This window comes from Pristiophorus japonicus, chromosome 11, assembly GCF_044704955.1.
Source record: "Pristiophorus japonicus isolate sPriJap1 chromosome 11, sPriJap1.hap1, whole genome shotgun sequence".
In the NCBI taxonomy this organism is placed as follows: domain Eukaryota; kingdom Metazoa; phylum Chordata; class Chondrichthyes; family Pristiophoridae; genus Pristiophorus; species Pristiophorus japonicus.
The window spans coordinates 17,746,376-17,759,136 of record NC_091987.1 but is presented as its reverse complement, the minus strand read 5'-3'; positions in this window follow the sequence as shown (position 1 = coordinate 17,759,136).

The following is a 12,761-nucleotide window of genomic DNA, read 5'->3' as shown; positions in this document are numbered from 1 at the left end:
ACCCAAGGCAAAAAACAAAAAGGGCCACTGTACAGCAAAATTCTAAGGGTCAAAGTGTAATAAAAAGGCAAGCCTGAAAGCTCGGTGCCTCAATGTGAGGAGTATTCGGAACCCAGGAGAGGGCTCTAAGATAGTTAGAGTGGGTGAGAGCTCAGATGAACAGGACCCAAGAAAGAATGCAAAAGGCAGGAGGCAACAGAGCAGAGTAGCACTGGGGTAAGTGTAAACCACAAGGTGATAGGAAGGGACAATATGTATGCATAAGAACATGAGAATTAGGAACAGGAGTAGGCTATCTAGCCCCTCGAGCCTGCTCCGCCATTCAACAAGATCTTGGCTGCTATGGCCGTGGACTCAGCTCCACTTACGCGCCCGCTCCGCATTACCCTTAATTCTCTTATTGGTTAAAAATCTATCTATCTGTGTCTTGAATACATTCAATGAGCTAGCCTCAACTGCTTCCTTGGGCAGAGAATTCCACACATTCACAACCCTCTGGGAGAAGAAATTCCTTCTCAACTCAGTTTTAAATTGGCTCCCCCTTATTTTGAGGCTGTGCCCCCTAGTTCTAATCTCCCCGACCAGTGGAAACAACCTCTCTGCCTCCATCTTGTCTATCCCTTTCATTATTTTAAATGTTTCTATAAGATCACCCCTCATCCTTCTGAACTCCAACGAGTAAAGACCCAGTCTACTCAATCTATCATCATAAGGTAACCCCCTCATCTACGGAATCAGCCTAGTGAATCGTCTCTGTACCCCCTCCAAAGCTAGTATATCCTTCCTTAAGTAAGGTGACCAAAACTGCACGCAGTAGTCCAGGTGCGGCCTCACCAATACCGTATACAGTTGCAGCAGGACCTCCCTGCTTTAGTACTCCATCCCTCTCGCAATGAATATAAAGGGGCTGCAGGAGAGGTCAAAACTAAAAATCATGGTTTAAAAACTAGTATTAAAACACTTTACCTAAACACACGCAGCATTCGAAATAAAGTAAATGAGTTTATTTCAAATCATTACAAATGGGTATGATTTGGTGGCCATAACAGAAACATGGTTGCAGGGTGGCCAAGACTGGGAATTAAACATACAGGGGTATCTGACAATTCGGAAAGATAGAAAGAAGGGAAAGGAGGTGGGGTAGCTCTGTTAATAAAGGATGATATCAGGGCAGTTGTGAGAGACGATATTGGCTCTAATGAACAAAATGTTGAATAATTGTGGGTGGAGATTAGAGATAGTAAGGGGAAAAAGTCACTGGTGGGCGTAGTTTATAGGCCCCCAAATAATAACTTCACGGTGGGGCGGACAATAATCAAGGGAATAATGGAGGCATGTGAAAAAGGAACGGCAGTAATCATGGGGGATTTTAACCAACATATCGATTGATCAAATCAAATCGCACGGGGTAGCCTTGAGAAGGAATTCATAGAATGCATACAGGATTGTTTCTTAGAACAATATGTTACAGAACCTACAAGGGAGCAGGCTATCTTAGATCTGGTCCTGTGTAATAAGACAGGAATAATAAATGATCTCCTAGTAAAAGATCCTCTCGGAATGAGTGATCACAGTATGGTTGAATTTGTAATACAGATTGAGGGTGAGGAAGTAGTGTCTCAAACGAGCGTACTATGCTTAAACAAAGGGAACTACAGTCTGATGAGGGCAGAGTTATCTAAAGTAGACTGGGAACACTGAATAAATGGTGGCACAATTGAGGAACAGTGGAGGACTTTTAAAGAGATCTTTCATAGTGCTCAACAAAAATATATTACAGTGAAAAAGAAGGGCGGTAAGAGAAGGGATAACCAGCCATGGATAACCAAGGAAATAAAGGAGAGTATCAAATTAAAAACCAATGTGTATAAGATGGCCAAGGTTAGTGGGAAACTAGCAGATTGGGAAAATTTTAAATGACAGCAAATAATGACTAAGAAAGCAATAAAGAAAGGAAAGATAGATTACGAAAGTAAACTTGCGCAAAACATAAAAACAGATAGTAAAAGCTTTTACCGATATATAAAACGGAAGAAAGTGACTAAAGTAAATGTTGGTCCCTTAGAAGATGAGAAGGGGGATTTAATAATGGGAAATGTGGAAATGGCTGAGACCTTAAACAATTATTTTGCTTCGGTCTTCACAGTGGAAGACATAAAAACCATGCCAAAAATTGCTGGTCACGGGAATGTGGGAAGGGAGGACCTTGAGATAATCACTATCACTAGCGGGGTAGTGCTGGACAGGCTAATGGAACTCAAGGTAGACAAGTCCCCTGGTCCTGATGAAATGCATCCCAGAGTAATAAAAGAGATGGCAGAAGTTATAGCAGATGCATTCGTTATAATCTACCAAAATTCTCTGGACTCTGGGGAGGTACCAGCGGATTGGAAAACAGCTAATGTAACGGCTCTGTTTAAAAAAGGGGGCAGACAAAAGGCAGGTAACTATAGGCCGGTTAGTTTAACATCTGTAGTGGGGAAAATGCTTGAAGTTATCACTGAGGAAGAAATAGCGGGTCATCTAGATAGGAATAGTGCAATCAAGCAGACGCAACATGGATTCATGAAAGGGAAATCATGTTTAACTAGTTTACTGGAATTCTTTGAGGATATAACGAGCATGGTGGGTAGAGGTGTACCGATTGATGTGGTGTATTTAGATTTGCAAAAGGCATTCGATAAGGTGCCACACAAAAGGTTACTGCAGAAGATAAAGGTACGCGGAGTCAGAGGAAATGTATTATCATGGATCGAGAATTGGCTGGCTAACAGAAAGCAGAGAGTCGGGATAAATGGGTCCTTTTTGGGTTGGAAATCGGTGGTTAGTGGTGTGCCACAGGGATTGGTGCTGTGACCACAACTGTTTACAATATACATAGGTGACCTGGAAGAGGGGACAGAATGTAGTGTAACAAAATTTGCAGATGACACAAAGATTAGTGGGAAAGCGGGTTGTGTAGAGGACACAGAGAGGCTGCAAAGATATTTAGAAAGGTTGAGCGAATGGGCTAAGGTTTGGCAGATGGAATACAATGTCGTAAAATGTGAGGTCATCCACCTTGGGAAAAAAAACAGTAAAAGGGAATATTATTTGAATGGGGAGAAATTACAACATGCTGCAGTGCAGAGGGACCTGGGGGTCCTTGTGCATGAATCCCAAAAAAAGTTAGTTTGCAGGTGCAGCAGGTAATCAGGAAGGTGAATGGAATGTTGGCCTTCATTGCGAGAGGGATGGAGTACAAAAGCAGGGAGGTCCTGCTGCAACTGTACAGGGTATTGGTGAGGCCGCACCTGGAGTACTGTGTGCAGTTTTGGTCACCTTACTTAAGGAAGGATATACTAGTTTTGGAGGGGGTACAGAGACGATTCACGAGGCTGATTCCAGAGATGAGGGGGTTACCTTATGATGATAGATTGAGTAGACTGGGTCTTTACTCGTTGGAGTTCAGAAGGATGAGGGGTGATCTTATAGAAACATTTAAAATAATGAAAGGGATAGACAAGATAGATGCAGAGAGGTTGTTTCCACTGGTCGGGGAGACTAGAACTAGGGGGCACAGCCTCAAAATACAGGGGAGCCAATTTAAAACCGATTTGAGAAGGAATTTCTTCTCCCAGAGAGTTGTGAATCTGTGGAATTCTTTGCCCAAGGAAGCAGTTGAGGCTAGCTCATTGAATGTATTCAAATCACAGATAGATAGATTTTTAACCAATAAGGGAATTAAGGGTAATGGGGAGCGGGCGGGAAAGTGGAGCTGAGTCCACGGCCATATCAGCCATGATCTTGTTGAATGGCAGAGCAGGCTCGAGGGGCTCGATGGCCTACTCCTGTTCCTAATTCTTATGTTCTATGTTCTTAAGTTCTTTGAGGCAGGGTGACTTTTGGGGCAAATCGATGGACGCCGAGGTTCAGCGGGTACATGTGGCGAATATTCACAGTTCATACACCAAAACGCCACCAATGATGATGAGGGTTTTATTCAACGGTATTCCAGTATGCATGGAGCTGGACACTGGGGCCAGCCAGTCACTCATGGGCATTCAGCAATTTGAGAAGCTATGGCCACTTAAAGCCAGTAGACCCAAATTAGCACGTATTGAGACACAATTACGGACTTACACTAAAATTATTCCAGTGCTAGGCAGTGCAATGTTGGCTGTCACACACAATGGGTTAGTGAATCGGCTGCTGCTCTGGATTGTCCCGGGCAATGGTCCCGCACTGTTGGGGAGGAGCTGGTTCGCCGAGATGAACTGGAAATGGGGGGGATGTTCACGCAATGTCATCTGTAGAGCGAAGTTCGGGCTCACAAGTCCTACAACAATTCGATTCACTATTCCAACCTGGCTTCGGGACTTTCAAAGGCACTAAAGTAGTGATACACATCACCCCAGACGCCAGGCCAGTGCACCACAAAGCCAGAGCGGTGCCGTATGTGATGCGGGAAAAGATCGAGAGCGAATTGGACCGGCTGTTGAGAGAGGGCATCATCTCGTCTGTTGAATTCAGTGACTGGGCGAGCCCCATCGTTCCCGTCCTAAAAGCGGATGGCTCTGTCAGGATCTGTGGCGACTACAAAGCCACCATCAATCGGGTGTCCCTACAATTCAATACCTGCTCCCGAGAGCGGAGGACCTCTTCGCCACGCTGGCAGGTGGCAAGCTGTTCACCAAGTTGGACCTCACTTCAGCCTATATGACCCAGGAACTGGCCGACGAATCTAAACTACTGACCACCATCACCACGCACAAGGGACTGTTCGTTTATAACAGGTGCCCGTTTGGCATTCGATCAGCGGCTGCGATTTTTCAAAGAAACATGGTAAGCCTGCTTAAATCCATTCGTGGAACGATCGTATTCCAGGACGACATCCTCATCACGGGTCGAGACACCGAGGAACACCTCCACAACCTGGAGGAGGTGCTACGCCAACTGGACCGGGTAGGCCTGCGACTCAAGAAGACTAAATGTGTGTTCTTAGCTCCTGAGGTTGAGTTTCTGGGCAGGAGGGTTGCTGCAGATGGGATTCGGCCCACCGAATCCAAAACAGAGGCGATTCAACGAGCACCCAGACCCTGCAACACATCGGAGTTGCGTTAATTCCTGGGACTGTTGAACTATTTCGGGATCTTTCTGCTGAACTTGAGCACGTTGTTGGAGCCGCTACACGTGCTCTTGCGTAAGGGTTGCGATTGGTTTTGGGGGGACTGTCAAGAACGGGTTTTTGATCGGGCATGAAACCTACTTTGTTCAAACAAGTTGTTGGCCCTGTACGACCCCTGTAAAAAATTGGTTCTGACATGTGATGCATCGTCCTATGGGGTTGGGTGCGTGTTGCAGCAGGGCAATACTGAGGGTCAACTACAACCTGTGGCTTATGCCTCCAGGTCGCTCTCACAAGCAGAACGGGGATATGGGATGGTCGAGAAGGAAGTGCTTGCATGTGTCTATGGTGTTCAAAAAAATGCATCAGTACCTCTTTGGTAGGAAGTTGAAATTAGAGACGGACCACAAGCTATTAACATCCCTGTTGTCAGACAGCAAGGCTATCAATGGCAATGCATCAGCTCGCATACAGCGATGGGCTCTCATGCTGCCTGCTTACGACTACTCCATCCAGCACCGGCCCGGCACTGAAAATTGCGCTGACGCGCTCAGCAGGCTTCCACTGGCCACCACTGAGGGGGCAGTGGAGCAAAGTGCTGAGATGGTCACGGCTGTCGATGCCTTTGACAGCGCAGGCTCCCCCATCACAGCACGCCAGATCAAAATCTGGACAAACAGAGATCCCCTCCTATCCCTGATTAAGAAATGTGTCCTGACTGGGAATTGGGCGCCCGCACACAGAGCATGCCCTGAGGAGGTCATACCGTTTCACAGACGGATGGATGAGCTCTCCATCCAAGCCGACTGCCTACTATAGGGCAGCCGGGTAGTTATGCCCCAGAAGGGCAGGGAGGCATTCATCAGGGAACTCCACAGCGAGCACCCAGGCATTGTCACACGTTTGGTGGCCTGGAATTGATTCAGACCTGGAACACTGTGTTCGCAGGTGCACGACGTTTGCCCAGCTGGGTAATGCCCCCAGGGAGGCCCCGCTCAGCCCGTGGCCTTGGCTCACCAGGCCATGGTCACGCATTCATGTTGACTATGCGGGCCCGTTCATGGGTAAGATGTTCCTTATTGTGGTAGATGTGTGCTCAAAATGGATCGAGTGCTGCATCATTCTGAATTCATGCACGTCATCCACCACCGTGGAAAGCCTACATGCGATCTTTGCAACCCACGGCTTGCCGGACATCCTGGTTAGTGATAATGGCCCATGTTTCACAAGTTACGAATTCCGAGAGTTTATGTCGGGCAATGGCATCAACCACGTCAGGACTGCGCCGTTCAAGTCGGCCTCTAATGGCCAGGTGGAATGTGCGGTCCAAATCATTAAGCAAGGTATGCTCAGGATTCAAGGACCCTCCCTACAATGCCGCCTATCTTGTCTCCTGCTCGCCTATAGATCCCGACCGCACTCGCTCACGGGGGTCCCGCCCGCAGAGCTACTAATGAAATGGACACTCAAAACTCGGTTGTCCCTCATTCACCCAGTCCTGACCAACATAGTTGAGAGCAAGCGCAAGTCACAAAACGAGTACCATGACCATAATTCGAGGGGGAGATGTATAGAAATAAATGATCCTGTATTCGTCCTCAATCACGCCATGGGGCCCAAATGGCTTGAGGGCACTGTAATTGACAAAGTGGGGAATAGGGTCATCGTGGTAAAACTCAACAATGGTCAGATATGCCGTAAGCATCTGGACCAAGTAAAAAAAAGGTTCAGCGTCGACACGGAGGAACCTGAAGAAGACCATGAGATGGAGCTCACAACACTCGCCAGTGAATGAGCAACAAGAGCAATCAGAAGAATACACAGTCCCTGCGGTCAGCCCGGACAGGCCGGAATCACCACAGGTGACAGACACTCACGTCAGTGTCCAGGAACCAGAGCCCCAACTGCGGCGCTCCACGAGGGAGCGTAGACCACCTGAAAGACTAAACCTATGATCCCAATAAGACTTTGAGGGGGAGGTGATGTCATGTATGTAACCACAATGTAATACCACTTTATTACTGTATACACTCAACCTAGATGCACACCTTGACCACAAGGGGTGAACTTGTGGGAGACACTCCTTACCTGATCACACAGCTATAAAAAGGGAGGTCCCATGCAGGGTCATGGCCTTGGGAGTCATGTGAATAAAGAGTTCAGGTCACAGAGTGACCTCGTCCCCAGAATGTGCCTTGTGTGGTTTCATACTGTAGAGTAAGGACATTACAGGGAGGAGTTTGGAATTAGTTCAGAAGGAGTTTGGAAAGAGTTTGGGAGGAGTTTGGAAGGAGTTTGGAAGGAGCTTGGAAAGAGTTTGGGAGGACTTTGGAAGGCGTTTGAAAGGAGCTTGGGAGGAGCTAGGAAGGAGCTTGAGTTTGGAAGGAGTTTGGAATTAGTTTGGGAGGGGTTTGGAAGGAGTTTGCGAGGAGATTGGAAGGAGTTTGAGTTTGGAAGGAGTTTGGAATTAGTTTAGGAGGAGTTTGAAAGGAGTTTGAGTTTGGGAGGAGTTTAGGAGGAGTTTGGAAGGAGTTTGGAATTAGTTTGGGAGAAGTTTGGAAGGAGTTTGAGGTTGGGAGGAGTTTGGGAGGAGTTTGGAAGAAGTTTGGAATTAGTTTGGGAGAAGTTTGGAAGGAGTTTGAGGTTGGGAGGAGTTTGGGAGGCGTTTGGAAGGAGTTTGGAAGGATGGCTGGTATAAGAGGTGCAAGGAGAGCAAACAGGTTCACTGATATGAAGCTGGAGACACTGATGGACGGTGTGGAGGACAGAAGAAGAATACTGTTTCCTGACGTGGGGAGACCTGGCCGACAGGCAGTAAATAATGCATGGAGGGGGATTGCAGGGGAGGTGTCAGGCACCTCCATATATGTGAGGACACCCGTGCACTGCAGGAACAGGTTCAGTGACATCATCCAGTTTATGAAAGTGAGTCCCACTTCCAGCAACTGCTGACCTTGCACCTGCGAGCCTCTCCTTCAACATTCTCTTATTTCCCATACTCACTGTTTAGTCACTCAAGCAGCATCTCATTGTTCACGCCTCAATACATATATGTGTGTGTTGGAAACATAGAAAGATAGAAACCTACAGCACAGAAGGAGGCCATTTCGGCCCATTGTATCCACGCCAGACGACAAAGAGCAGCATGGCCCTTGGTCAGCAATCCTGAAGGTTACATATAAACCTATGAACAATGAACAATGGCGGAAAGGTAATGAGCACCCAGCCCAACCAGTCTGCCCCACACCACCGCGACACCCCTTACACCGAAACATTCTACACTCCACCCCAACCGGAGCCATGTGATCTCCTGGGAGAGGCAAAAACCAGATAAAAACCCAGGCCAATTGGGGAAAACAAAATCTGGGAAATTCCTGTCTGACGCATCCAGGCAATCAAAATTAGCCCGGGAGATCACCCTGGCCGTATTCGATTCCCTGCAGTACTTGCCATCGTATCTGCACCAGCCAACAAAAGGTTACCCAGTCTAATCCCACTTACCAGCTCTATGTCCGTAACCCTGCAGGTTACTGCACTTTAAGTGCCCATCCAAGCATCTTTTAAATGTGGTGAGGGTTTCTGCATCCACCACCCTGCCAGGCAGTGAGTTCTCGCACTTACAGCTGCATGTCATGGACAAACACTTGTGCATTCATTTCTTATGCGTCACATCATAGTGGTACTCACCAACCATGCTTTCTTTTGCAGGCAAACTGGCTCACCATAGAGCCGAGCAAAGGAGGGTTGGGGGTGGAGAAGCGGAGACACAGATCCTCATTCCTGTAGAGCAGAGGGCTCTGGCGCTGGACAGTGGCCATGCTGCATTCCCTGTGGCCGATGGCCGTGCGGACGCTGATGTGGGTAATTGAAGGCCCTCTCCTTGACTGACTCTCTCCTTCAATGAGCCAGCGCCTACTGTTCCTCACCTTCATGGAAGTCTGCTAGTTGCATCCTCCATGCCTTCATCCCCCACCTCCCCCTCGCGGCAGTCCTTCTCCCATTTATGCTTGCATACGTCAGGCCTCCCGTGGGCAGTGAAACAGGTGGCAACGATGAGGCCGTCATTGAATGTGCTTGCTGCTTGAATGCACCAGCACCTACTGTGCTTTTCCATCCACAAGTGTGCGAGTTGCAGGCTCCATGTGTCAATCCCCCACCTTCACCCAGAGAGTTGTGAACCTGTGGAATTCTCTACCACAGAAAGTTGTTGAGGCCAGTTGATTAGATATATTCAAAAGGGAGTTAGATGTGGCCCTTACGACTAAAGGGATCAAGAGGTATGGAGAGAAAGCAGGAATGGGGTACTGAAGTTGAATGATCAGTCATGATCTCATTGAATGGTGGTGTAGGATCGAAGGGCCGAATGGCTCACTCCTGCACCTATTTTCTATGTTTCTTCCCCTCACGGCAGCCCTTATCCCATCTATGCTTGCAAATGAAACACCACCAAGACAGACACCTGGATGACCACATGCAGACCTGAAGCGTAGGCTGCCCGATATCTCCCCAGGCAGCAATGAGGGCACTGAGGTCTCCAGTGATGAAGGCACGATATTCTGCACTCCCCGGCTCATGCCAAGACATAATGAGAAAGAGGAGGAGCAGAAAGAGGAGAGAGCACAAGCGCATCACTGCTCCCACCCACACATGCCGGCTCAGATACTGGAGTGCTGTAGTTGACGTGGGAGGTGGTGGGGAGGCACTGGATATTGCACCGGGGCCTAGCAGGCTGCAGCATGGTGATGGGGCAAGGCAACCTCAGGAGCTATCTCTCCGCGGGGGGGGGGGGGGGAGGCGAGTCCGCACCGGAGTTCTGCCGAGGAGGGCTCAGGCGAGCCCATCGATGTTGCGGCTTATGAGAGAAGGGTGGAGGCCAGGCATTCCCAGATGTTGGGGGCACTGACAAGGGTGCCAGAGAGGCTGTTGGAATTGCTGAGGAGGGTGCAGGAGTCTGGCTCCTGACTAGTCGACAGCTCTGTGCACAACATGAAGCCCATCATTGCCAGTGTGCAGGCGATGGTGGACTCCCAGATTATCCGTGCGGATCCAACTGTGATGTTGCAACCTGCAGGTGATGTGGCAGTTGCCTTTTCAGCACACGCATGAGGAAATGAGTGCTTCGGCGCTGGACTGGAGAGGATGGCCGTGGCCCTGGAAGCTCAGAATGCTCTTATGCATTCTGGGCAACAGCCCACGGAGCATCTTAGTGCTGCCATGGAGCGTCAAACCGCTGCCATGTCTGGTGGATTTGAGACTGTGGCTGCTCTCATGCAGACTCAGCTCGATGCCACCCAACACCTCAGTGGCTATCAAGGGAAATCAGGGATAGTATTAAAGCCAAGGAAGTGGCACACAAATTGGCCAGAAATAGCAGTGAACCCGGGGACTGGGAGAAATTTAGAACTCAGCAGAGGAGGACAAAGGGTTTGATTAGGGCAGGGAAAATAGAGTACGAGAGGAAGCTTGCAGGGAACATTAAGATGGACTGCAAAAGCTTCTATAGATATGTAAAGAGAAAAAGGTTAGTAAAGACAAACGTAGGTCCCCTGCAGTCAGAATCAGGGGAAGCCATAATGGGGAACAAAGAAACGGCAGGCCAATTGAACAAGTACTTTGGTTCGGTATTCACTGAGGAGGACACAAACAACCTTCCGGATATAAAAGGTGTCAGAGGGTCTAGTAAGAAGGAGGAACTGAAGGAAATCCTTATTAGTCAGGAAATTGTGTTGGGGAAATTGATGGGATTGAAGGCCGATAAATCCCCAGAGCCTGATAGTCTGCCTCCCAGAATACTTAAGGAAGTGGCCCTAGAAATAGTGGATGTATTGGTGATCATTTTCCAACAGTCTATCCAGTTGGGATCAGTTCCTATGGACTGGAGGGTAGCTAATGTAACACCACTTTTTAAAAAGGGAGGGCGAGAGAAAGCGGGGAATTATAAACCGGTTAGCCTGACATCAGTGGTGGGGAAAATGTTGGAATCAATTATTAAGGATGTCATAGCAGCGCATTTGGAAAGAGGTGACATGATAGGTCCAAGTCAGCATGGATTTGTGAAAGGGAAATCATGCTTGACAAATCTTGTGGAATTTTTTGAGGATGTTTCCAGTAGAGTGGACAAGGGAGAACCAGTTGATGTGGTGTATTTGGACTTTCAGAAGGCTTTCGACAAGGTCCCACACAAGAGATTAATGTGCAAAATTAAAGCACATGTGATTGGGGGTAGTGTGCTGATGTGGATTGAGAACAGGTTGGCAGACAGGAAACAAAGAGTAGGAGTAAATGGGTACTTTTCAGAATGGCAGGCAGTGACTAGTGGGATACCGCAAGGTTCTGTGCTGGGGCCCCAGCTGTTTACACTGTACATTAACGATTTAGACGAGGGGATTAAATGTAGTATCTCCAAATTTGCAGATGACACTAAGTTGGGTGGCAGTGTGAGCTGCGAGAAGGATGCTATGAGGCTGCAGAGTGATTTGGATAGGTTAGGTGAGTGGGCAAATGCATGGCAGATGAAGTATAATGTGGATAAATGTGAGGTTATCCACTTTGGTGGTAAAAACAGAGAGACAGACTATTATCTGAATGGTTACAGATTAGGAAAAGGGGAGATGTAACGAGACCTGGGTGTCATAGTACATTAGTCATTGAAGGTTGGCATGCAGGTACAGCAGGCGATTAAGAAAGCAAATGGCAGCTTGGCCTTCATAGCGAGGGGATTTGAGTACAGGGGCAGGGAGGTGTTGCTACAGTTGTACAGGGCCTTGATGAGGCCACACCTGGAGTATTACAGTTTTGGTCTCCTAACTTGAGGAAGGACATTCTTGCTATTGAGGGAGTGCAGCGAAGGTTCACCAGACTGATTCCCGGGATGGCGGGACTGACATATGAAGAAAGACTGGATAAACTGGACTTATATTCACTGGAGTTCAGAAGAATGAGAGGGGATCTCATTGAAACGTTTAAAATTCTGACGGGTTTAGACAGGTTAGATGCAGGAAGAATGTCCCCAATGTTGGGGAAGTCCAGAATCAGGGGTCACAGTCTAAGGATAAGGGGTAAGCCATTTAGGACCGAGATGAGGAGAAACTTCTTCACCCAGAGAGTGATGAACCTGTGGAATTCTCTATCACGGAAAGTTGTTGAGGCCAATTCACTAAATATATTCAAAAAGGAGTTAGATGTAGTCCTTACTACTAGGGGGATCAAGGGGTATGGTGAGAAAACAGGAATGGGGTACTGAAGTTGCATGTTCAGCCATGAACTCATTGAATGGCGGTGCAGGCTCGAAGGGCCGAATGGCCTACTCATGCAACTATTTTTCTATGTTCTATGTTTCTATGTGTTGCGTTCGTGGCTGGGTCTAACACGGGCCACTGGGGACCCTCCGGTTTTGCGCTACAGCACTGACCTGACCTGGTGGTGGTGGTCATATGCTGCCCCCGGGGAGTGATTCAGGCTCCTCAGACCAGCATCCGAATGATGTGCTCCCTCCGGATCACAACATTCCTGGCCCCAGACCTCCCACTCCGCCAGTGCCTCCATGCATGGTTCCACCTGAGCCAAGCCAGACTGCACCCTCCCAGGAGGGTGCTGGCCAGTCTGCACCCGGGCCTTCCAGACCCAGAAGTGTTCCAACAAGGACATCTGTAGG